The 20,441-nt window shown below is 42.1% G+C and overlaps 1 protein-coding gene across 7 annotated transcripts in view; it reads left to right on the forward strand.

The window, feature by feature from the left end:
• Nucleotides 1–20,441, forward strand: part of LOC126365268 (adenomatous polyposis coli protein-like) — a 460,427-nt gene that overhangs the window by 294,067 nt on the left and 145,919 nt on the right. The window contains exons 1-2 of one of the 7 annotated variants that reach the window (XM_050008135.1): nt 9,629–9,688; nt 9,728–9,760. The exons of 3 other annotated variants lie outside the window; for them this stretch is intronic. The gene's annotated coding sequence lies outside the window, so the exon portion shown is untranslated. Of the gene's footprint in view, nt 1–9,628; nt 9,692–9,721; nt 9,761–20,441 lie in introns of those variants that run through there. 3 more of the 7 variants (XM_050008134.1, XM_050008132.1, XM_050008133.1) reach the window with 3 other exon arrangements.

Consider the following 20,441-nt stretch of genomic DNA (forward strand, 5'->3'; position numbering starts at 1 on the left):
TCACAATAATGACGCACCTTCACGATATAGCGGAGTGAAGCAAAACTATTGCTGATGCGTGTGAAATCTCGGCTCGCCAAATACGAGGGGCGTTTGAAAAGCCCGTGCAAAAATAAAAACTACTTACATGTTTGGGATAAACCTTTTTTTACTTTTCGACATTGTCTCCTTTTAGACTTACACACTTCGTCCAACGCTGTTCTAATTTGTTGATCCCTTCCGAATAATAGGAATTGTCCAAGTCTGCAAAATAGCTATTAGTTGCTGCAATCACCTCCTCGTCTGAATAAAATCTTTGTTCTACCAGACATTTCTTCAAATTGGAGAACAAATAGTAGTCCCAGGGAGCCAAGTCTGGAGAACAGGGGGGGGGGGGGTGAAACGAGTTGGAATTAGGTTTCCATTAATTTTGCGACCACAACCGCTGAGATGTGTGCTGGTGCACTTCCGTGATGGGGAAAGGACTTTTTTGCGGTCCAATCGCCGGCGTTTTTCTCGCAGCTCGATTTTCGAACGGTCCAATAACGATAAATAATATACACCTGTAATAGTTTTACCCTTTTCCAGATAGTCTATGAGGATTATCCCTTGCGAATCCCAAAAGACGGTCGCCATAACTTTTCCGACCGAAGGAATGGTCTTCGGCTTTTTTGGTGCAGATTCTCCCTTGGTAACGCATTGTTAAGATTGCTGTTTGGTCTCGGGAGTATAGTAATGTATCGATGTTTCATCCACAGTGACGAAACGACGCTTAAAGGCCTGCAGATTCTTCCTGAACAGCTGCAAACCATCCTTGCAACATTTCACACGATTCCGTTTTTGGTCAAGAGTGAGCAATCGCGGAACCCATCTTGCGGATATCTTTCTCGTGTCCAAATGTTTATGCAAAATATTATGTACCCGTTCATTCGAGATGTCCACAGCACTATCAATCTCTCGCACCTTAACTCTTCTGTCATCCATCATCATATCATGGATTTTATCAATAGTTTCTGGAGTCGTAACCTCCACAGGGCGTCCAGAACGTTCAGCATCACTTTGCCCATATGGCCACTCCGAAAATTTTGAAACCACCTATAAACTGTGCTAATCGAAGGTGCAGAGTCACCGTAATGTTTATCAAGCTTCTCTTTAGCCTAATGAGGCGTTTTGCCTTTCATAAAGTAATGTCTAATCACACATGAAATTCTTTTACGTCCATTTTTTGACAATCACTCGACTTCCTTGATTCACACGAATACCAAACACACAGAAATAGACCAATATGGCTGAAACTTGGTGTGCGTTCTTTCCAAAGATGCTACTAACTAAACATGACCCCTATAAGCGCCGATGGTGCCATCTCTCGGACCTTGCACGGACTTTTCAAACGCCCCTCGTATTACCTGGTCATATTTATAATCACAAATAGCCAAGATTCAAAGTGAAAATTTGAGGACACAGAATCAAAATGTCAAATGAGAGTTGATACTAAGATCTGAAAAGAGCCAGAACATAAGACATCACATGAGAAGGAATCTCTCTCAAGGTGTCTTCCCCCCCAAAAAATCTGGAATAATTATATGTCGAAACTCTCATATAGGTAGCCTGTTTGAATGTCAGAGAAGTAAAGTAACAGAAGAAAACGGTTTGCTATAAAAGTTAACAGATGCAACGTGGGGGTGCACAACGCAGCACCTGAGATCAAACAAGAGATTGCTGCGAGGTGAGACACGACAGTCGCTTCGACCTCTAAAGTCTGGTTATTAGCCAACATCTCCTTGACCGAAATCAGAGGAAGAATTGTATAAAATAATCGCTCAGCTCACACGTGCACATCGGAAAAACAGCATCCACATTATGGCCATTCAAAGAAATGAACAACAAAATGCCTCAAATGGCTGCACTCTATATCTACATCACTACTCTGCGGTTCACATCTAAGTGCTTGCCAAATGATTCACAGAACCACCTTCAGACTACTTCTCTAGAGCATAAGAAGCATCAGAAGCAGTGTCCTTCCACTGGAGTCATTGCCTTCAGGATGCGTAGTCACATAGATGTCAGCGAAACGGTAATTAACTAGAACATGTCGCTGTAAATAACTCAACTATCTTATGCGTTTACCAAACTAAATTTCAAGTACGTGGGCGCGCTAGCGATTCCATGCACATCGGTGTTCACACTGGGCGCGTCTACTTGTGTGTGCGGCCAGGCACAGCCGCCGGCATAACTTGAGAGTGACGTCTCATGTAGCGCTAATGCACTGTTTAAAACTGTGAAGGAAACTGAAATAAAATACAGGAAGCGAAATATTCTCCAACTTAGACAGAAACCATACCGCAGTAATGAGAATCGAGGTACATGAAAGGGAAGCAGCAGTTGATAAGATAAGACAGGGAGCGTTGTACTATATTCGGGCTGTTACACAGTGTGTACATTGAGCAAGAAATAAAAGAAACAAGGGGCATTTTAAAAGAGATTTGAAGTACAGGAAGAATAAATAAAAACTTTGTGATTTACTGATGACATTGTAGTTCCGTCAGATGGCAAAGGACTTTGAAAATCACTTGAATGGAATGGAATGCAGTCGATTTACATCAGGCATGCTGGTAGAAGTAGATTAGGAAACTGCATGCTAAAAGTACTAGACGAGTTTTGCTATTTGGTTGGCATCAAACTAACTGACGATGGCTGGTGTAGAGAAATATGTTATCACTGAATGTGAATTTAAATGTTAAAAAATATTTTCTAATGGTTTTTGTCTGGAAGAAAGTAGCCTTTTACGAAAGTAAAACGCTGACGAAAATGAGTTCAAAGAAAGAGTCTTTGAAACGTGGTGACATGGAAGAATGGAGAAGATAAGATGGATAGATAGAATACCTGATGGAGAAGTATTGAATCGAACTGGGGAGAAAAGAAATACCTGACAGAAATTGACTAAAAGAATGTATCGGTTCACAGGACACATCATGAGGCATGAAGAAATAATCGGTTTGGTGATACGTGCATGAAGAAATCGTCAGTTTAGTGGTGGATGGAAGTTTGGGGGGCAAAAATTATAGTGAGTGACCAAGGCTCGACTGCAATAAGTAGGTTCAAATGTAGGTTGCAGTAATGGTGCAGAGATGTAGACGCTTGCACATCATAAACTGGCGTGTACGGATTGTTGTTTTCTTAGCTTCCTCCACCTCTAGCGGAAGATTTTTTATTTATTTATTCGCATGACTCCCACGCTGTTTAAAATGAACGGTATATAACATTAGTAATACTACATAGAACAGAAATGTGAAAACACAAAACTAACTAAATGTCAGTATCTAATTTCCTAATCCGTATAAGAACCGTATCATAAGCGTTCATGAGGTCGCTCCAACTCCCCTGGTAGGAAGGCTTGATTACTTGATGTCTGATTCGGAGTCCCACAGTCACAAACTAGAGACTCTGTAGCAACCCATTTGGAAAGACTTCGCTCATAGCCCATGCCCAGTGCGAGCTGTGTTCAATTTCACCCACAGTTTCCTGTTGAGTTCTGTGCCAGCAGTATCAGTTACACTTCCGGAACCACTCACGCTCTTCAGGATTTTCAATAAGTTGACAGCACTGGTCCCACAGGTTTCTCACCCCGTTATTACTGACGTCTAGCAGTTCTGCTTGCCGTAATGGTGGGTTTCTTGGGCGTAGCTTATTTCGTCGTAACCTTGGTATCTCCTCCTGTATTGATAATTCCAGGTTCTCCTGTAGTTTGCGGTATTCCCTAAGCATGGTCTCGGTTCTGCGGATTGCGGGTGGATACATGTTACTCACTATTACTAAAAACAATCCCTTCTCTCTAGACTGTCATATGCCGCGGTTAGGCCTACGAACGAGACAGATGTCTTCATGTTTTCTTGGAAACAAGCCTCCTCTATGAAAGTTGTTAGGGCGAATACTTGGTCGCAGTAACTTCTCTGTGGCCTGAAACCTGCTTGCTCGGCTGGGATATGCTCCAGCCACACCAGATGTTGGATTTCCTGGGTACAACATGGAGACAAATCAAAATCTATCTGAGAAAGGCTTCTGCGGTAACTCTACTGCCGCACCCCCTGCAGTTAGTCCTGTGATAGCTGACGTTCACAGTATAACCCTTTCACTCTGCTGCTGGGTTCGCGCTTTTTGAAACTTCCTGACAGATTAAAACGAAGAATTTTACGAAGACTCAAACCTGGAACATTTACTCGTGCAATGTTGTCACCGATTTCCTGCGAGAAGGAAAGTTCACTTTATGGTTCCTGTTCGACACAAAAAATCTAATGACGGGATTAGATAACTTCAAAGTGGGCAGAGAAGTCGCTCACTTAACACACTGTTTTCACGAAGTTGCGCTCGTCGGACTTCAGATCACAGTAGACCATCTTCAATAAATTTACACATTTTTATCGTCTTTGCAACTGAAGTTACAGAAACAAAATTTCTATATTTTGTCCATGAGGACTAAAGAACAAAAATTGTATTGCACTGCGGAACAGCAACGAGTCACACGTTTTTTCGACAAAGAGATTTCTTCTAACTAATGAGACTGACTGTTGTCCTTTCAACACAACTTGAAACTTTGAGAATTTCCCACGAGACAGATTCTGTAGACCAGTAGCTTTACATCAACTTCACGGCCTTTTGCTCTCTGTAATCGCCCAAAACACACTTTTTGGTCGATAAGTTACTGTCTGTAGAAAGAATTACGTCGGTATTTATAAAATTATTTGTGATACTGGTTTCTTCCGAATCAGAGGTACACAGGTGAGCAAATGTGTAGTGGCCTCCTTAGATTTTTAGACTAACGGAGATTTTTATTTAAAAATATAAATTTGAGAAATAATTATTTTATGCTCAAGGACAAATGTGTTCCACAGCGTGTCTCTTCTCAGAGACTTGTAAATTACGTTTCGTATCCTATTATTCCAAAGAGGATGAGAAATTTTGAAAGGAAGTAGCTGCACAGGGATCTTTCGTCACTTCTGCTTAGTAAATTACTGACACATGTTGCAGACGGTAAAAAGTTCTCGATTTAACATAGTGCATCGTATGTTTCAAGAAAAAATGAACAAATGAACATTGTCCTGTGTTTCCGCCTCAGGCCCAATATACTTTAAAGTTTCATTTTATTCGAACTGTAATGTTGTTATTTTTTTAACATTTTCAATGATAGTATTGCAATTCAGTTTTCTGGTACATGGACAAGAACTGGCATTAGATAACTCCTGAACTGCAGTAGCTTCTACTCTATTAAGCTGACAGATATGAGTGATTACAGAAACACACTGCAGCCACACTTACATTTGCAGTAGTTGGAAAAAAATACTGAAACATCGCAAGAAACGCCTGCTTGAGCGTACGTGCAACACTAGCCAAGCTAGTAACTCGCGTTTTTGTGTTTGGCCACTGAAGCACCTGTGCAATGCCCTCAGTACGTTGTGACAGTCGTCAGAACAGTGATCTGTGTAGCTGGGGAGGACATTAGGTCGGAGCTAAGTGGTTTCGAACGTAAACAGATTCTTGGTGCTCGTATAGAGGGTCTACCGCAACCACGAAACCAAATTGACACTTCCTAGCAGATTAAAACTGTGTGCCTGACCGACGCTCGAACTCGGGACCTTTGTCTTTCGTGGGCAACTGCTCTGCCAACTGAGCTACCCAAGCATGATTCAGGACCGGTCCTCACAGCTTTACTTCCGCCAGTACCTCGTCAGGAAGCCGAAGAGTTTGGTGTTTCAAGAGACGCCATATTGTACAATGATACAGCATGCACGAAACGGAGAGAAACATCATCCACTAAGTTACAAAACGGATGTGAGCTATCGTTGAGCGATCGTCTCAGACAGCCTTTGTAGAGGACAACAGCTGACGATGTCAGTGCAGAACTGAATGTCCCACTCATGACCCCTATCAGCACCAAACAAACACTAAAGGAGCTCCAGAAGCAGGGAATTGCAGAGCGAATTGGAATTCCAAAACCATTTATCACTGATGCAGATCCGCATAACACGAAAACTTGGTGGTGCCGAAGCCATAAAACCTGGCCTATGGAGCAATGGAAGAAAGTCGTTTGGTGAATCTTGTTTCACCCTGTTTCCACTCTCTGGTCGTGTTTATGTCGCAAGAGTGAAACATGGCATAGGGTCGGTAATGATTTGGACAACCATGTCGTGATATTCCATGGGTTCTTTGTTACTCTGCGAGGTTTCATTACTGCCAAGCATTTATGTGACCATTTCGATTGATCAGATTCGCCCCATGATAAAATACTTTTTCCGCAATGCCTGTGATGTATTGCAAGACAACAGGGCCTGTGCTTAAACAGCTCGCATCGTCCGGAACTGGTTTCGTATCTCGAGGACGAATTGTATCATCTCCCATGGCCATCACAATCACGAGGTTACCGTGTTACTAAGCCTTTGTGGTGTACTTCGGAAAGAACGGTGCGTGATCGCAATCCATTATCATGCGTTAACTTACCACTATTTATTTAGCAGGAAGAATAGTATAAGATTCTATTGAAAACCTTACAAGACCTGTATTTATCCATTCGGAGAAGGCTGGAAGAGGCTTTGAATGCCAGCGGTTTTCCCAAATCGTATTAGACCTGGTAATGTATTGTGTTTCTTGGTGTTCCCATATTTTGGTCCAACCTCTGTTAATCTCGAGTTTTCAACTGTATGGAATCGCTCAGTAAATTACGGAAGCATCACAGAAGTGATGCTCCATCTAGCCACTCCAGTGAGTAAAAACAAAATTATCAACACTAGTCACCCTACATTTGCAAATAATGAAATTAATTAGTAAACATCACAATAGCATAACACAAGAATTTTGAAAATAATTTTGATGTCTAATGCTGAACGGCTTAAGAACTGGACGTTTTACTATGCGCATTGTCTCATCTGCGGTGTTAAACGCTTCAACTTCGGCGCATTTGTCAAACATGAGTGTAGTTTCAACACAAACTAGCAACATTAGCTGTAATTGTTTGGCTTGTTGCAAAGTAGGATCCAATGCATTAATGTAATGAACGTTTCCACTTCGTTTATCGTGAATGAGATTGCATCCTCTTAACAAAAAAGTTTCCTATTTTATTAATGTCAGGTATCTTTTTACTATATAGCAACTTAAATATACTAGCATAGATGTGCAGCAGCACGATTCCTTTGATGATAAACGTAGTTCATCAGTAGATGTGGTTCTAGAGTGACTTCCAGGAGCAAGTACAGTGCTCAGACATTGTAGCACAGCATGGGGTACCTCATTTGGTCCTCTCCAGGGGTTATCAGAGTTTGAAGCGCCCTCACTCAAATCACTTCCACGCAAAAAACCTTAAATATTGCACTATCTAACTAAGAGCAGCATGTTAAAATCAGTGCATTAGCCGATATAATAGTCTTGAGAGATTGAGCAACAGTATTCATATTTAAGATAATTCTCATTTAGTGTTCAGCAACCTGTCTTATCTACTCAGAACCACATATCAAAGTACTGTGATACTTAGTCTAATTAAAAATGTGCAACTGAGAAGGAACAATAAATGAGAATTATCTTAAAACGAATTAGTAAGTTGACAAGGCGCGTGGCCGTGAATAATATGACGAGAAAGCGATAGTAGGATTCTGTTTACCCATCTGCGCGCGTGTGCTATTTGGTGGGAGAAAATGAACAACAGCGCTCCTCTGACGTCAGCATTCTGACGCAGACTCCGGACAGCTGCGGTACGTGACGTAACGCATACGTCACGTCGCGAAAAGCGTCACCCATACGTCTAGGGTGGCAAGCCGTTGCAGAAGTCAATAGGACTTACGCGATGTAAATTATCCTAGGATATATTGAGTGCGTTTTGACGTCTTCAATCTTCAGAGTTAACATTATAACGTCTTGTATCACGGTTAAATTATAAGTATGTAATTCCAGTTAAGAAAATAACTGACGAAAATCAGAGAGAAATAAGAAACCGAAACCACAAATAACGTTAATGCTTGTCAGCAGCCATTAGTATCCTTTCCGTTACATTATTACTTTGCTGAAGCTCCACCATTTCCCAATCTGCTAGTTAATATGTCAACAAAATGTTAACTTTATTTGGGGGATCGTATTTGGTTGGGTTGATGTGGGGGAAGAGATCAAACAGCGAGGTCATCCGTCCCGTAGAATTAGGGAAGTATGGGGAAGGAAGTCGGCCGTGCCCTGGCAAAGGAACCATCCCGGCGTTTGCCATTTAGGGAAATCACGGAAAACCGAAATCAAGACGTCCGGACGCGGGATTGGACCGTCGTCCTCCCGAATGAGAGTCCAGTGTGCTAACCACTGCGCCACCTCGCTCGGTGGTCTTATTTGAAAACAATATTAGCGGCACGATCTTGGGAATATGCTATAAGCAGAGCATGTTTCTTTCTGTTGACTCAAAATTATTCCGATTAGTCTTGAGCTAAAGCATAATTTCGGATAACGAAAAGCACTACGACCTCACGTGAAGACACATCTGGAGACACGCAGAACAGCGGCGGGATATTGACCTAACTGTCGTCCAACATAAGACTCGACTGCCAGGAGGGGTGCCCTGGGATGCCAATTCTTTTCATAGCACGACATGTTTGGTTCTCGTCCGCAGCACCCTTACAGCACAGCGGTACGTCGAAGATATTCTGCGCCCCGTTTTTTGCCCTTCGTGGCAAGGCTTACATTTCAGCAAGATAATTCCCGCCCGCACACGGCGAGACTTTCAACTGCTTGTCTTCACGCTTGCCAAACCCTACTTTGGCCAGCAAGATAATTGATCTCTCCGCATTTGAGAACGTTAACAACATTATGAGCAGTGCTCTCGAATCAGTTAGGGATTTTGACGATCTAAAGTGCTAATTGGATATAAGTTGTCACAATGTCCCTCAGAAGGGCACGCAACATACCAATAAACGCCACGCCGATCAAGTGCTTGCATAAGGGTCAGAGGCGGACCAATCTATACCAACTTCTGCCCCATTCGGATAATTTCTTCGTGGTCCCTTCTCTCCCCCCCCCCCCCCCCCCCTTTTCGTGTATCTTGACCGAGCTAGCTCTTAAGCGAGCGGATGGAAAGTATGCTATGTTGAACACAGCTTGTAATGTTTCAGAATCCTTATCATTTTATTGTTGGGTTTCCGCGCTATATTATTCTCCGAAATTTGACTGACAAGTCTGGAAATTGTTAAGCATAAAAATATAAGCTGGGGGAGAGAGGGGTGTGTAGCCCCTCGCCATTCACGCCCTGCCCCCACCTGGGATCCACGCCGCCGTTCTTGTCTGAGTGACTGTTTCCCCTCTATTGGCACATTGAGCTCTAACCTTTACACCCTCCAGGTCTGGAGTATTATGTTTATTAAAAGTGTATACCGGTAACGCTTAGAATAATGGGAGAGACGAGATGCGATTGACAACTAGAAGACCGGAATGTAGCCCCCAGCGTTAGGGCCGCGCACTGGCGCTGTGCATAGGTGAGCGCCGAGATGGCGTGGGCGGGCAGGTATCGGTGAGCCGCGCTGACACAAAGCGGCCGAACAGCCTTGCGGCTCGGCGTGGCCGGCGCACGACCGGTTGCGACACGGGCGGAGGCCGCAGCCGCGCTGCACACCGCGGCGCGCGCGCCGGCCAGTCTCCGGTCCAGTGGCGCCGCGGCCGCACCGCACCGCACTCCGTCGCCGGGGACCACCACCACCACCACCACCACCACCAGCACCAGCAGCAGCAGCAGCAGCAGCAGCAGCAGCAGCATGGGCACGCGCAGGTGCGTAGCCGCCCGCCATCTGGGTCAGCGCCGCGATTCGCTTTCTGCCGCTCTCGCCACCCCGGAACTAGGAGCGCGCCGCGCTGCGCCGGATTGGACACTCTCGACGCATTCCTCAGGCGCGCAAGGCCCCTCCGAGGACCCAAATGTCACCTAGTCCCGTTCTGCTTCACGCGGTCGTGTCCACTGTCCGCTCCTTGCAAATCACTTCACTTCGCATGGTGGTGTGTCCCTTTTCATCATAACAAATGCACAAAATTTGATGCCTTCCGATTAATGGATTGCGAAAGGGAACAATGTTGTTATTTATATTTAACTACACTATTTCTGATATAATTTTACGAATTTAGCGAGTTTATTAGATATTTTAAAGTTTCCACCAGTTTAGATTTTTTTTCGGCGGTGCTGTTACTCTCTCCCTTAGGCAAACAACCCTGTGGGCATTCTTTGCGCGGTTGTAGGCGCTTCAGTCCGGAATCGCGCTGCTGTCACGGTCGCAGGTTCGAGTCCTGCCTCGGGGGGCATGGATGTGTGTGATGTTCCTAGGTTAGTTACGTTTAAGTAGTTCTAAATCTAGGGGCTGATGACCTCGGGTGTCAAGTCCCATAGAGTTTAGAGCCTTTTGAGCCAATCTTTGCCATTCTGCCCCGACTCTGGCAGTATTTTAGTATATACTGCGCAAGTGTCATTGATAAATAGTCTTTCACAGATTTCTTCCATTTACCCAGAGTCGTACAAATAAATTAAAGCCTGCATTTCTTTTTATACGTGATAGATTGACCTCGTCCACGATATATTGGTGTAACACGACAGTACTGTCTCAGTCGCGTTTTCAGCGGTCACCGTTTTCTTCACGTTTCAATACATTACGACCTATCTGCCAATTTTTTGTCATTTTCGTACTATAGGTACTGATTTAACATTAGCGTTCACAGTAATCATAATTACTGGTGCTCTCATTGGCCTCATTTTTCATCTTTTTTTCTGAAACTTAATAAATAGTTAACGGGATTTTCTATCGTCATACCGAAACTTTCTCTTCTCTGGAGGTGCGCGTTTGCGGGAAAATTATTTCACATTTCTGATACTCTTGCATTGCAACCGCCTTGGAAATTATAAGTCCTCGAAACGTTTATTGCTGTAAATAGTTTATTCTGTATGATTTTCGACGGTCACGATAGCATTTTCTATACCTTGTACGTATAACCAACGAATTTCTCTTAATTTATCCTGTGTGTCACTACGTGCTCTGTAATTTTAAGAAAATAATACGATTAATGCAGCAGTTATGCAAGTTACCAGTTTTACTCTGTCAACAAATGTGTTCTTGATTAGATTTGGAACGCCCATTTTCGGAATTTTGACGGAGCCTTCCCATGATGCTACAAGGATAAGCAGTCTCCTATCATGAAGACGAATGGTGATTTTTGCAAAAATGTTTGCTCTGTCTTTCGAAGGGACAAACTCTTCCAAAATCTTGCAATATGCTGTCTGCGATTTCCAAGTAGTAAATCCCATAAACACGGCACAGTAATCCACATATCACACTCAACAGCACACTGTTGTTTGTAGCAAAGTCGAATTTCCTGTTCAAAGACACACAGATCTAGACCTCACCTCTGAATACGGCATTAGACATTAGGTGGACAATAACTGAGGAATCTCTCTCTCTCTCTCTCTCTCTCTCTCTCTCTCTCTCTCTCTCTCTCTCACACACACACACACACACACACACACACACACACACACACACACACACACACACCTCAGGGAAGTGAACGCAATTTTCTTCTTCTCGTATGGTTTAAGCACTAGGCTGTAATGACATCTGGTATGATTTACACTTCGTAGTAAATCTGTAAGTACGGGTAGACAGTGGATGTAATTTCTCGTTAGTATGAGACGCAAGAGATTACGGCATCTTCAGCGGCTACTACTAAAACACACTAGCTGCAAACATATCGCATCCGTTTGTTAATTAAGAAACAGTTGTAGGTAACAGCGTCGAGACTTTTCCTTTGAAAACTACTATATCTGCACCAAATAACGCAATTATGTAGAACGCAAGGGCGCTCGCGGTTCGTATTGCAGTGTAGAGTTTCAAACAAATCCGGTTGTTACAACTGCGATACCTGGCAATATTAAGTAATAATTTCTTTCCGAACAATATTCATCTTCCAATAACGTTCCAACAGATGAATTTCCTACACGAAACTTTTTAGTCGATCGCAGAATTCTGTAACGGGTATGTGGACAGGAACTGCAGAGTAACGGATCGTCCGTGAACTTTAGGATCGGGTTCGGTTGCCTCATTCTGCCAGCATGACTAAGAGATCTCGCTGCTGCCGCGCTGCATGACGCCAGGTCGCTTTCGGAGTCTGATCACAGCATGGTGAGAGCAGCTCTGTGGTGCAGGCATTTCCGTTGACAAGCGCACATACGCTAACGAAAATACAAATAATCTTCGCATTAAGTCAAAAGTAATATTCAGTTCAAAAATTCAGTCTGGATTAGTTTTAGTGACTCTTAGTGATGCACCGCCTTTCCTTCACTTTTCCAGCATACAAAATTTTCGTAGTGTTGTTATTAAGTCCGAATACTGATTTGATATGACTCCAAGCCTGTGCAAGCATCTTCGTTTCTGTATAACTGCTGCAACCTGCATCCTCTTAAAAATATCACCATTTAAACTATGTAGGTAAATGACGTAATTATTAATAGAGAAAGCGAAAGTAAAGCGTAATTCCTTGAATTTTTTTTCTGTTTCTAGACTGTGTGATGGTAAATATTGCAGTGCAGAACTATAACTTTATCAGTGAGGTATAATATATTCATGGAAATTCCAGAAATAATTGCTTGTTTTTACTAGACTCTGTTCTGCGAAAGATACGTAAATAAACTAACAAAGGCTAAAAACTACCGATTACCTGGCAATTTTATTCCTTGTCTGACAACATTCTGCGATAGAGAGCACTAATTTCTTGCGGAATGCTCGTTGGTGTTTTTTACTTGAAGAAAAAAAAACACTTTCTTGCAAGAGCTGTATGCACACTAGTATTGTTAAGTTTTCGTAGTGCCCTCTGCGCCTTGACTAGTGCTGAACCCTGAACCTTCACATTCGCTGCGGCATATAGAAAGAAGATACCGTAGTCAACTGTGAGCAACGATAGTGGCAATGGCGACTAAAATGTAACGAGGTTCGTTTGTGTCAAAGACTTCCGGTGTAGAAGGCAGAAATGCGCAAGACACTGTCCGACGTAAGTAGTACGTAATACGGCATACCTACTACTCAACGAATTCCATGTTTCATGTACTTCCTTGCACAAAGGAAGAATGGTTTGCTTACCAAGTTTCCGTGTGCTTAATGTAGATCTGCATGTAAGAATACTACGCAAATCGGAAGCTACCCATGAGGTTTAACATACAGGCACTAATTGTGCATAGCTAGTATTACGCTGACAGGCGGAGAATTGGAAGGTCGGCCTGTCGAATCACTGAGGTGGTGGTGGTGACCTTCTAGGAACCTTAACGATGCTAATGAGGCTTGCTTTCTTGATTGTTTCCATCCGTTTACACCTAATACTTATTCATTCTCTTTCCCATTCAAAATAGGTCTCAAATGATAATTAGCTATTTGTACAGTTAAAGGTCATAGAATGTCTGTCATAATAAAACCTAATGGAAGAAGAAAAAGTATTATATCTACATCTACATGACTACTCTACAATTCACATTTAAGTGCTTGGCAGACTCTACCATTCCACTCCCTAACAGCGCGCGGGAAAAACGAACACCTAAAACTTTCTGTTCGAGCTCTGATTTCTCTTATTTTATTTTGATGATCATTCCTACCTACGTACGTTGGGCTCAACAAAATATTTTCGCATTCGGAAGAGAAAGTTGGTGACTGAAATTTCGTAAATAGATCTCGCCGCGACGAAAAACGTCTTTGCTGTAACAACTTCCATCCCAATTCGCGTATCATATCTGCCACACTCTCTCCCCTATTACGTGATAGACTTGTGAGATATTCAAAGAAGCTAAAAAAGACCTGATTAGCAGGTTCCAAAGCGCACTGGTAACGTCCGTCAGTTTAATTAAATTATTTGACTTTGGAGACAATGAACGCTCAGTTGCCAAATCTGTCCTTCATTTAGGTGCGCCCCCACATGCAAACTGAGAACGGCTGAAAAGTTAAACACATTTAAAAAATTCAACAGTGTATATTTTACTAAGAAACAGCGTTTACTCTTTGCTATTTTAATATATTTTTTTGGTAAGACAGCCTTTATTTTGCTTGTCCAATATACTTCCCTCTTCGTAAATTTGGACCTGGAGAGAAGTGATTAAAGTGCGAAACAAAAAGTATTCACAAATGTAATACTATCGCAAATGATATTTTTTTACTTTTCGTCGTGTTTTGTCTCTTGCATCAAACGGGGAATAAAGTTAAAATTCCGTTAGTAAGAGGTTTAACTAGCTGTACCTGCTATTAGTTTTGCCGACAACTTTATTTCCTGGAATTAAGTAGGCATCTTTGTACTCAAATATTTAGCTGGAGAAATATTAAAGTGACACTTCTCATTTACATTCGAAATGACGGACGACTTTTCGTTAAACTTACATGAATTGCTAAACTGTCAATACACCTGCATTAAAATTATATAGAATTCCTTACAACAGGATTTAGTACTCTTGATAATAAATCAGGACGCTATTCCACAGGTTCCTCTATTAATAAAAACCCGATTCTTAACAATTTACAAAAGAAATAAAATGATTTTCATTAGTTTTCAGTTTCCTTTACAATTTTAGTACTTGTTTCTTTAAAGCATTAATGCTCTCGTTTTTATAAGAGTGTTTAGTTACAGCAATATACCCTGTGTGATCAAAAGTATTCGGCTATCCCCAAAAAATACGTTTTTCATATTAGGTGCATTATGCTGCCACCTACTGCCAGGTATTCCATATCAGCGACCTCAGTAGTCATTAGACATCGCGAGAGGGCAGAATGTGGCACTCCGCGGAACTCGCGGACTTTGAACGTGGTCAGGTGATTGTGTGTCACTTGAGCCATACGTCTGTACGCGAGATTTCCACACTCCTAAACATTCCTAGGTCCACTGTTTTCGATATGGTAGTGAAGGGGATACGTGAAGCGACTGCAAGTATTACGACAATTAGGCGGGAGGTGAGAAAACTTGAATTTCATGGTCGAGCAACTGCTCATAAGCCACACATCACGCCGGTAAACGCCAAACGACGCCTCGCTTGGTATGAGGAGGGTTAACATTGGACGATTGAACAGTGGAAAAACGTTGTGTGGAGTGAAGAAGTACAGTACGCAATGCTGCGATTCAATGGCAGGCTGTGGCTATGGCGAATGCGCGGTTAACGTCATCTGGCAGCGTGTGTAATGCCAACAGTAAAATTCGGAGGCGGTGGTGTTATGGTGAGGTGGTCTTTCTCAAGGAGTGAGCATACACCCCTTGTTTTGTGTGGCGCTATCACAGCACAAGCCTACATTGATGTTGTAAGCACGTTCTTGCTTCCCACTGTTGAAGAGCAATTCGGGGATGGCGGTCGCATCTTTCAACACGATCGAGAACCTGTTCATAGTGCACGGTCTGCCTCGGAGTGGTTACAAGACAAAAACATCCTTGGAATGGACTACCTGCACAGAGTCCTGACCTGAATCCCATAGAATTCCTTTGGGATGTTCTGGAACGCAGACTTCGTGCCAGGTCTCAATGACCGACATCGATGCCTCTCCTCAGTGCAGCACTCAGTGAAGAATGGACTGCCATTCCTCAAAAACCTTCCAGCACCTGACTGAACATATGCTTGCGAGAGTGGAAGCTGTCGTGAAGGCTAAGTGTGGGCCAACACCAAATTGAATTCCAGCATTACCTATGTAGGGCGCCACGAACTTGCATTTTCAGCCAGGTGTCCGGATACTTACCTGTAGGACTATCAGCACCTACGTCGAATATTTCACATTTACTTTCTGACATAAATATTGATTATTCCACAACGTTCTACATGCCTGCCAACTGATAATCCATTTCAACCTCTAGTGGACTAATTTTCTGATCTCTGGAGAACTACTACACACAATGTGCGCCATAACCTACTTTCCGTAAAGCGTTTATTTGCTCTCAAACTTTCTCATATATTTCTCCTCCCGGTACCAATTTAACTATTGCAGATGCTTTGACCTTTTTGTACATTTTCAAAGCGTTTGACAATTTTTCCCTCTGCTGCTCATTCTACTGCCTCTCTATGTAGTGCTTTATCCGGATGCATAATGTTTGACATCCTGCAGCAACACATTTTAAAGGGTACCAGTTAATTCACAGACTTTCCCATGGCTCGCGTTTCATTTCGCCACAACACTTGAATGGCGTTTCAGGATCGTCTACAACTTCATGTTAACATTTATGTAATAATTCCAGCCAGGAAAAAAGTTTATTTCCTCAGCAAGTTCGATATTTGTTGCATAAATTATCCACGCTGGTGCCGGATCACTTAACGGAAGGTGGTGGCACAAAAATACCGGTACATAATGCCATATGAAGAAATTGAAACGGCTATATTTTTCGGAATGAAATTTTCACTCTGCAGCGGAGTGTGCACTGATACGATTCTTCCAGGACTGCTAGTTCTGCAAGACTCGCATTAGAGCTTGTGTGAAGTTTGGAAGGTAGGAGACGAGATACTGGCGGAATTGAAGCTGTGAGAACGGATTGTGAGTCGCGCTTGGGTAGCTCAGTCGGTAGAGCAGTTGCCCGCGAAAGACAAAGGTCTCGAGCTAGTCTCGGTCCGGCACACAGTTTTAATCTGCCAGGAAGTTTCAGCTATTACTACATTTTTATACGTCAGCATTAAAATACTTCAGTGGTTGTCTCGTTCACTAGCGCATCACTGGATCGTCAGACGTTTGAGAGTTTGCCTTGGCAACAACTTTGTTTCTGTAGCTGTAAGCCACAGCGTTCTGCCATGTGTTGCTGTCTGGATGACTTATCGAATTGTTGCGGCAGATTGATCTACATGACATCGGCCAATTCGTATGTTCAGCACTGCTGAACAGATTTTTCTGTCAAAAAGAAAAAAATATGGCTTAGACATTTGTTTTCTGTGTTCAAGGCATGGAATACCCCACCAAACAGCGATTGAATGACTGTGGTTAACAACGCACTGATGTGATATCACTTAGGTCAAATAGATGATGATGTAAAATTTGTGGAAAAATTTTAAAACGTGACACTGTACACCCGAAATTGAAATATATGCAGACATACACGAGAACAAGCTTAAAATTTTATGTATGGGAAGTCGTTCACAATAAATTTCTGTAAAGATATGAGCCTAAACATCTACAGAAATTTTCCATCTAGTGTAGACTTCGAGACTGTTCGGCGCATATGGTCTTGATTTGTTGGCTATCACTGCCGTTGCACTGAGACCGACAGTATACTATGAAAGACTCTACGATACTGGTGGATCCTTTCGCTTCAGTTTCAGCGAGTATTACAATAAAGTGAACGCACCTAGAAAATGGCGTGTAGTAAAATCTTAAGGTATGTTTGCCATTGAGCTCTGACAAAAGTCTTGGAAATGTTTACGCTTTCGATCACCTGTTTAAGGCTAAAAAGTTAAATGAAAGCGTCCTACTATTCAGTGGTAATGTGTGTAATTGTGTTACTCAACGTTCCATAGGTTTTAACGTTGCAAGCAACGCCACGGGTTAAATAGCTGGGAGATATTTACTTTCACTACTAATTGTATGTGAATAAATATTTATCATATTCCGTCTCTTCCTGTAAACGACAGAGTTTTGCCAGCAAAACTTGTGTAGCAAACCTTCCGTAGTTACTGAACTGTAAAGTGTGCTTGGATAAGCAAGCTGTTGCGTTACAGCACGCCACGAACTTCATAGTAATGTGTTCGCCTGTACTCCTATGGAAACTAAAAACCAAATTTCGCCTTCACGAGATGAATAGCTTGTTGTTCTTCAATAACAACGTAGCAAATGATTCGTAAATGACAAACTATTAGAATCACTGCACAATGCGGATTTCACGTAAATTCACAGAAACATTCAATATTTTAACAGTGAAAAGTTCTGTCAAAATCATTAGTATTTCCTTGGACAAGCGGCATTATTGCTGAAGTCACACGTTATTGCAAGAGATTTGTTGGTCTCTCTCCATGTTGTGAACGTCGGTGGTCTTCGGAGTGGGGAACCAAATTTATTATTTTTAAGTACTGCAGTTAAAGTACCTCCATTCAGCATCTCACTCAGTTAGAAAGTCCTGTGAAGCTGAGAGGTTATCTCTGACACACTGTTCCGTGGAGGTTATTCCCTGAGAAGACACTGCATGAAACATTTGGAACACGAAGCACGGAAGCACATGTTATAAGAGGGGATCCAATGTATCTTCTGGAATATGAGCATTAATCCTCCTCCCAAGCACGGCTTCTGGTCTTGGGTCGCGCAGAAATTGTGATTTGTGTTAAAACAGTATTTTAGTGCAAGAAGCTTTGTCTTCCGGAGAGGTCCTCAGTGTACTTTACTTTCATTTTCTGTGATTTTCCTTTTCAAAAACATTCCATGTCACTTTGACTTACCGCATGCGAAGACAGATCATCTAGTATGGAGTAAACATCCTACTGGTCCACCACCTACAGAACATCGATCATGTCTTCAAAACACAGAAACGTACCGCTAGTTATACACAAAACTATAGACTGTCACGCTGTCGTTCTTTGCATACTTTTTTCCATTGCTAATACACAGGGTTACTCTAAAGTGTTTTCGAACTTTCACCTGCAGAAAGCACATGTCGATAAAAATTCCTCTTCCATTTTTTATTGGGCTGCCGGTTAAGTCAGTAATTAATGTCAAAGTTTTTGTGTATAGGAACGACCTCTTATTCCCCGAGTGGCTAGAACAGGCATCTAAGCGGGGCTCTGGAATTAGCACTGTTGGCGTACAAGCCCAGAGAAATACTGTGTTCCAAAAGCTACTACTCCTTCATAATTCGCTTCAGCGTTAAATGTACGTAGTTCGTATTTACGTACACATCGAACGGTCACTCTGTACGTCCCATCCTGAAGAATAATTGATACTGCGACTGCATTAAAAGTGAATACCCACAAATTGTGTTGCGATATTTGCTGGGCGTCTCAGTGAGAAAAAATTGTACCACTGTAGCCGAAAGCGCGGTAAAAAAAGTTTTGTGACGAAGAAGGAATGTGCCACATAAGAGTCCAAATCCGATCCAGCTAGATACTGTTAGTGTCCATAAATTAAAATCAGGAAAAGAAAATTGAAGTCGATGTCATATACCACGGTATCTACTGACTCTGTATTTATCATCTGTACAACCATGATACCCCCATTCGCAATATAAATACTTTATTAATTCTGATACTATCTATTCAACTACCAAAACGTGTTTTTTGCTTTTTTTTCGGCATAAAGTAAATCCTGCCAGTAAGTTGGCAACTTCCCAGGTAGCAAAACAAACAGATGAAAGATAACAAATCCATAACTCCAGCTTCACATCATCAACTTGAATAGGCAAATGTATGGTATATAGGCAGCAACGTCAGCAAACATGCGGTGCATCAATTAAAAGAACAAAAGGCTGTAATCAAAGTTTTAAGCAATTGGAAAATCTTAGGTTACTGAAACAAACCCGTTTTTCTTTAAATCCAGCAAACTACAACTCAAGGACAAACATAAATTTTAGACCACTACGTTATTCCTTAACAAAATAACACACGTATGGTAACGAAAAATCCTGTTTTAGTAACTGCGTGGATAGCACCAGAGTTAATTAAAGATAACTGTATTTAGATAAAGTCACCTCATAGGACCTAATTCAAAATTTTGTCAAATTCTTTGAAAAATTTAATTTTGTGATGAATCTCCTTAAACCCAAGTCAAGATTTATTAATATTTATACGCTGCGTTAGAGAAATAAAGCGCATAATAGGCATTTGTCTACAAAATGAAACTACTAGTAGTTATTTACATTTCAAATTCAAATCTAATGATTACAGTACCGTATGTTTTACCTTTTTCTACTCTTTGTGCTCGGCGTCGCATAGTTAAAACGTAATTTCTTCTGTAACCCGACAAACAATAAAACTCAGTATCTGTTTCGTTATCTCACTAATAAAATTGTGTGCGTGTTTTTCTTCACACTAAGAAGCAACAATTTTTCAAAAGTGAGTATCCAAAAAATTACGCGAGAATTTGTATTATGTCTTTGAACATTAGTAATCAGGAAGACAATTACGTTCGCGCCGATAGATTTCTGTATATCGCGTTGCAGTCGAATAATCTATGCTTCCACCGTGGAAGAGAATTCCTTTGGTGAAACGGCTTGTTCGCTCAAAGCTTAACGGAATCCAAGAGCAGCAGATGTGCTCTCGATTCGCTCTGTTCAGCAAACTCTACACAAAGCAGTGTTGAGTTTCGTACGCCGTATGTCGTATCAATCTTGCACGTCACTATATAAAGAGGAAACTCACGGCTTAGACACGATGACTAGCATCTGTGGTTTCCACTACCGGTTTCGAAGATGCTGAAAGCTAAACAAGAATGGAAGGTCGAGGGAGAGGGGGGGGGGGGGGGGGTCCTCGAAGGGGCAAGCGAAATGTAGCTATC

The sequence above is a fragment of the Schistocerca gregaria genome, chromosome 1, assembly GCF_023897955.1.
Source record: "Schistocerca gregaria isolate iqSchGreg1 chromosome 1, iqSchGreg1.2, whole genome shotgun sequence".
Classification (NCBI taxonomy): domain Eukaryota; kingdom Metazoa; phylum Arthropoda; class Insecta; order Orthoptera; family Acrididae; genus Schistocerca; species Schistocerca gregaria.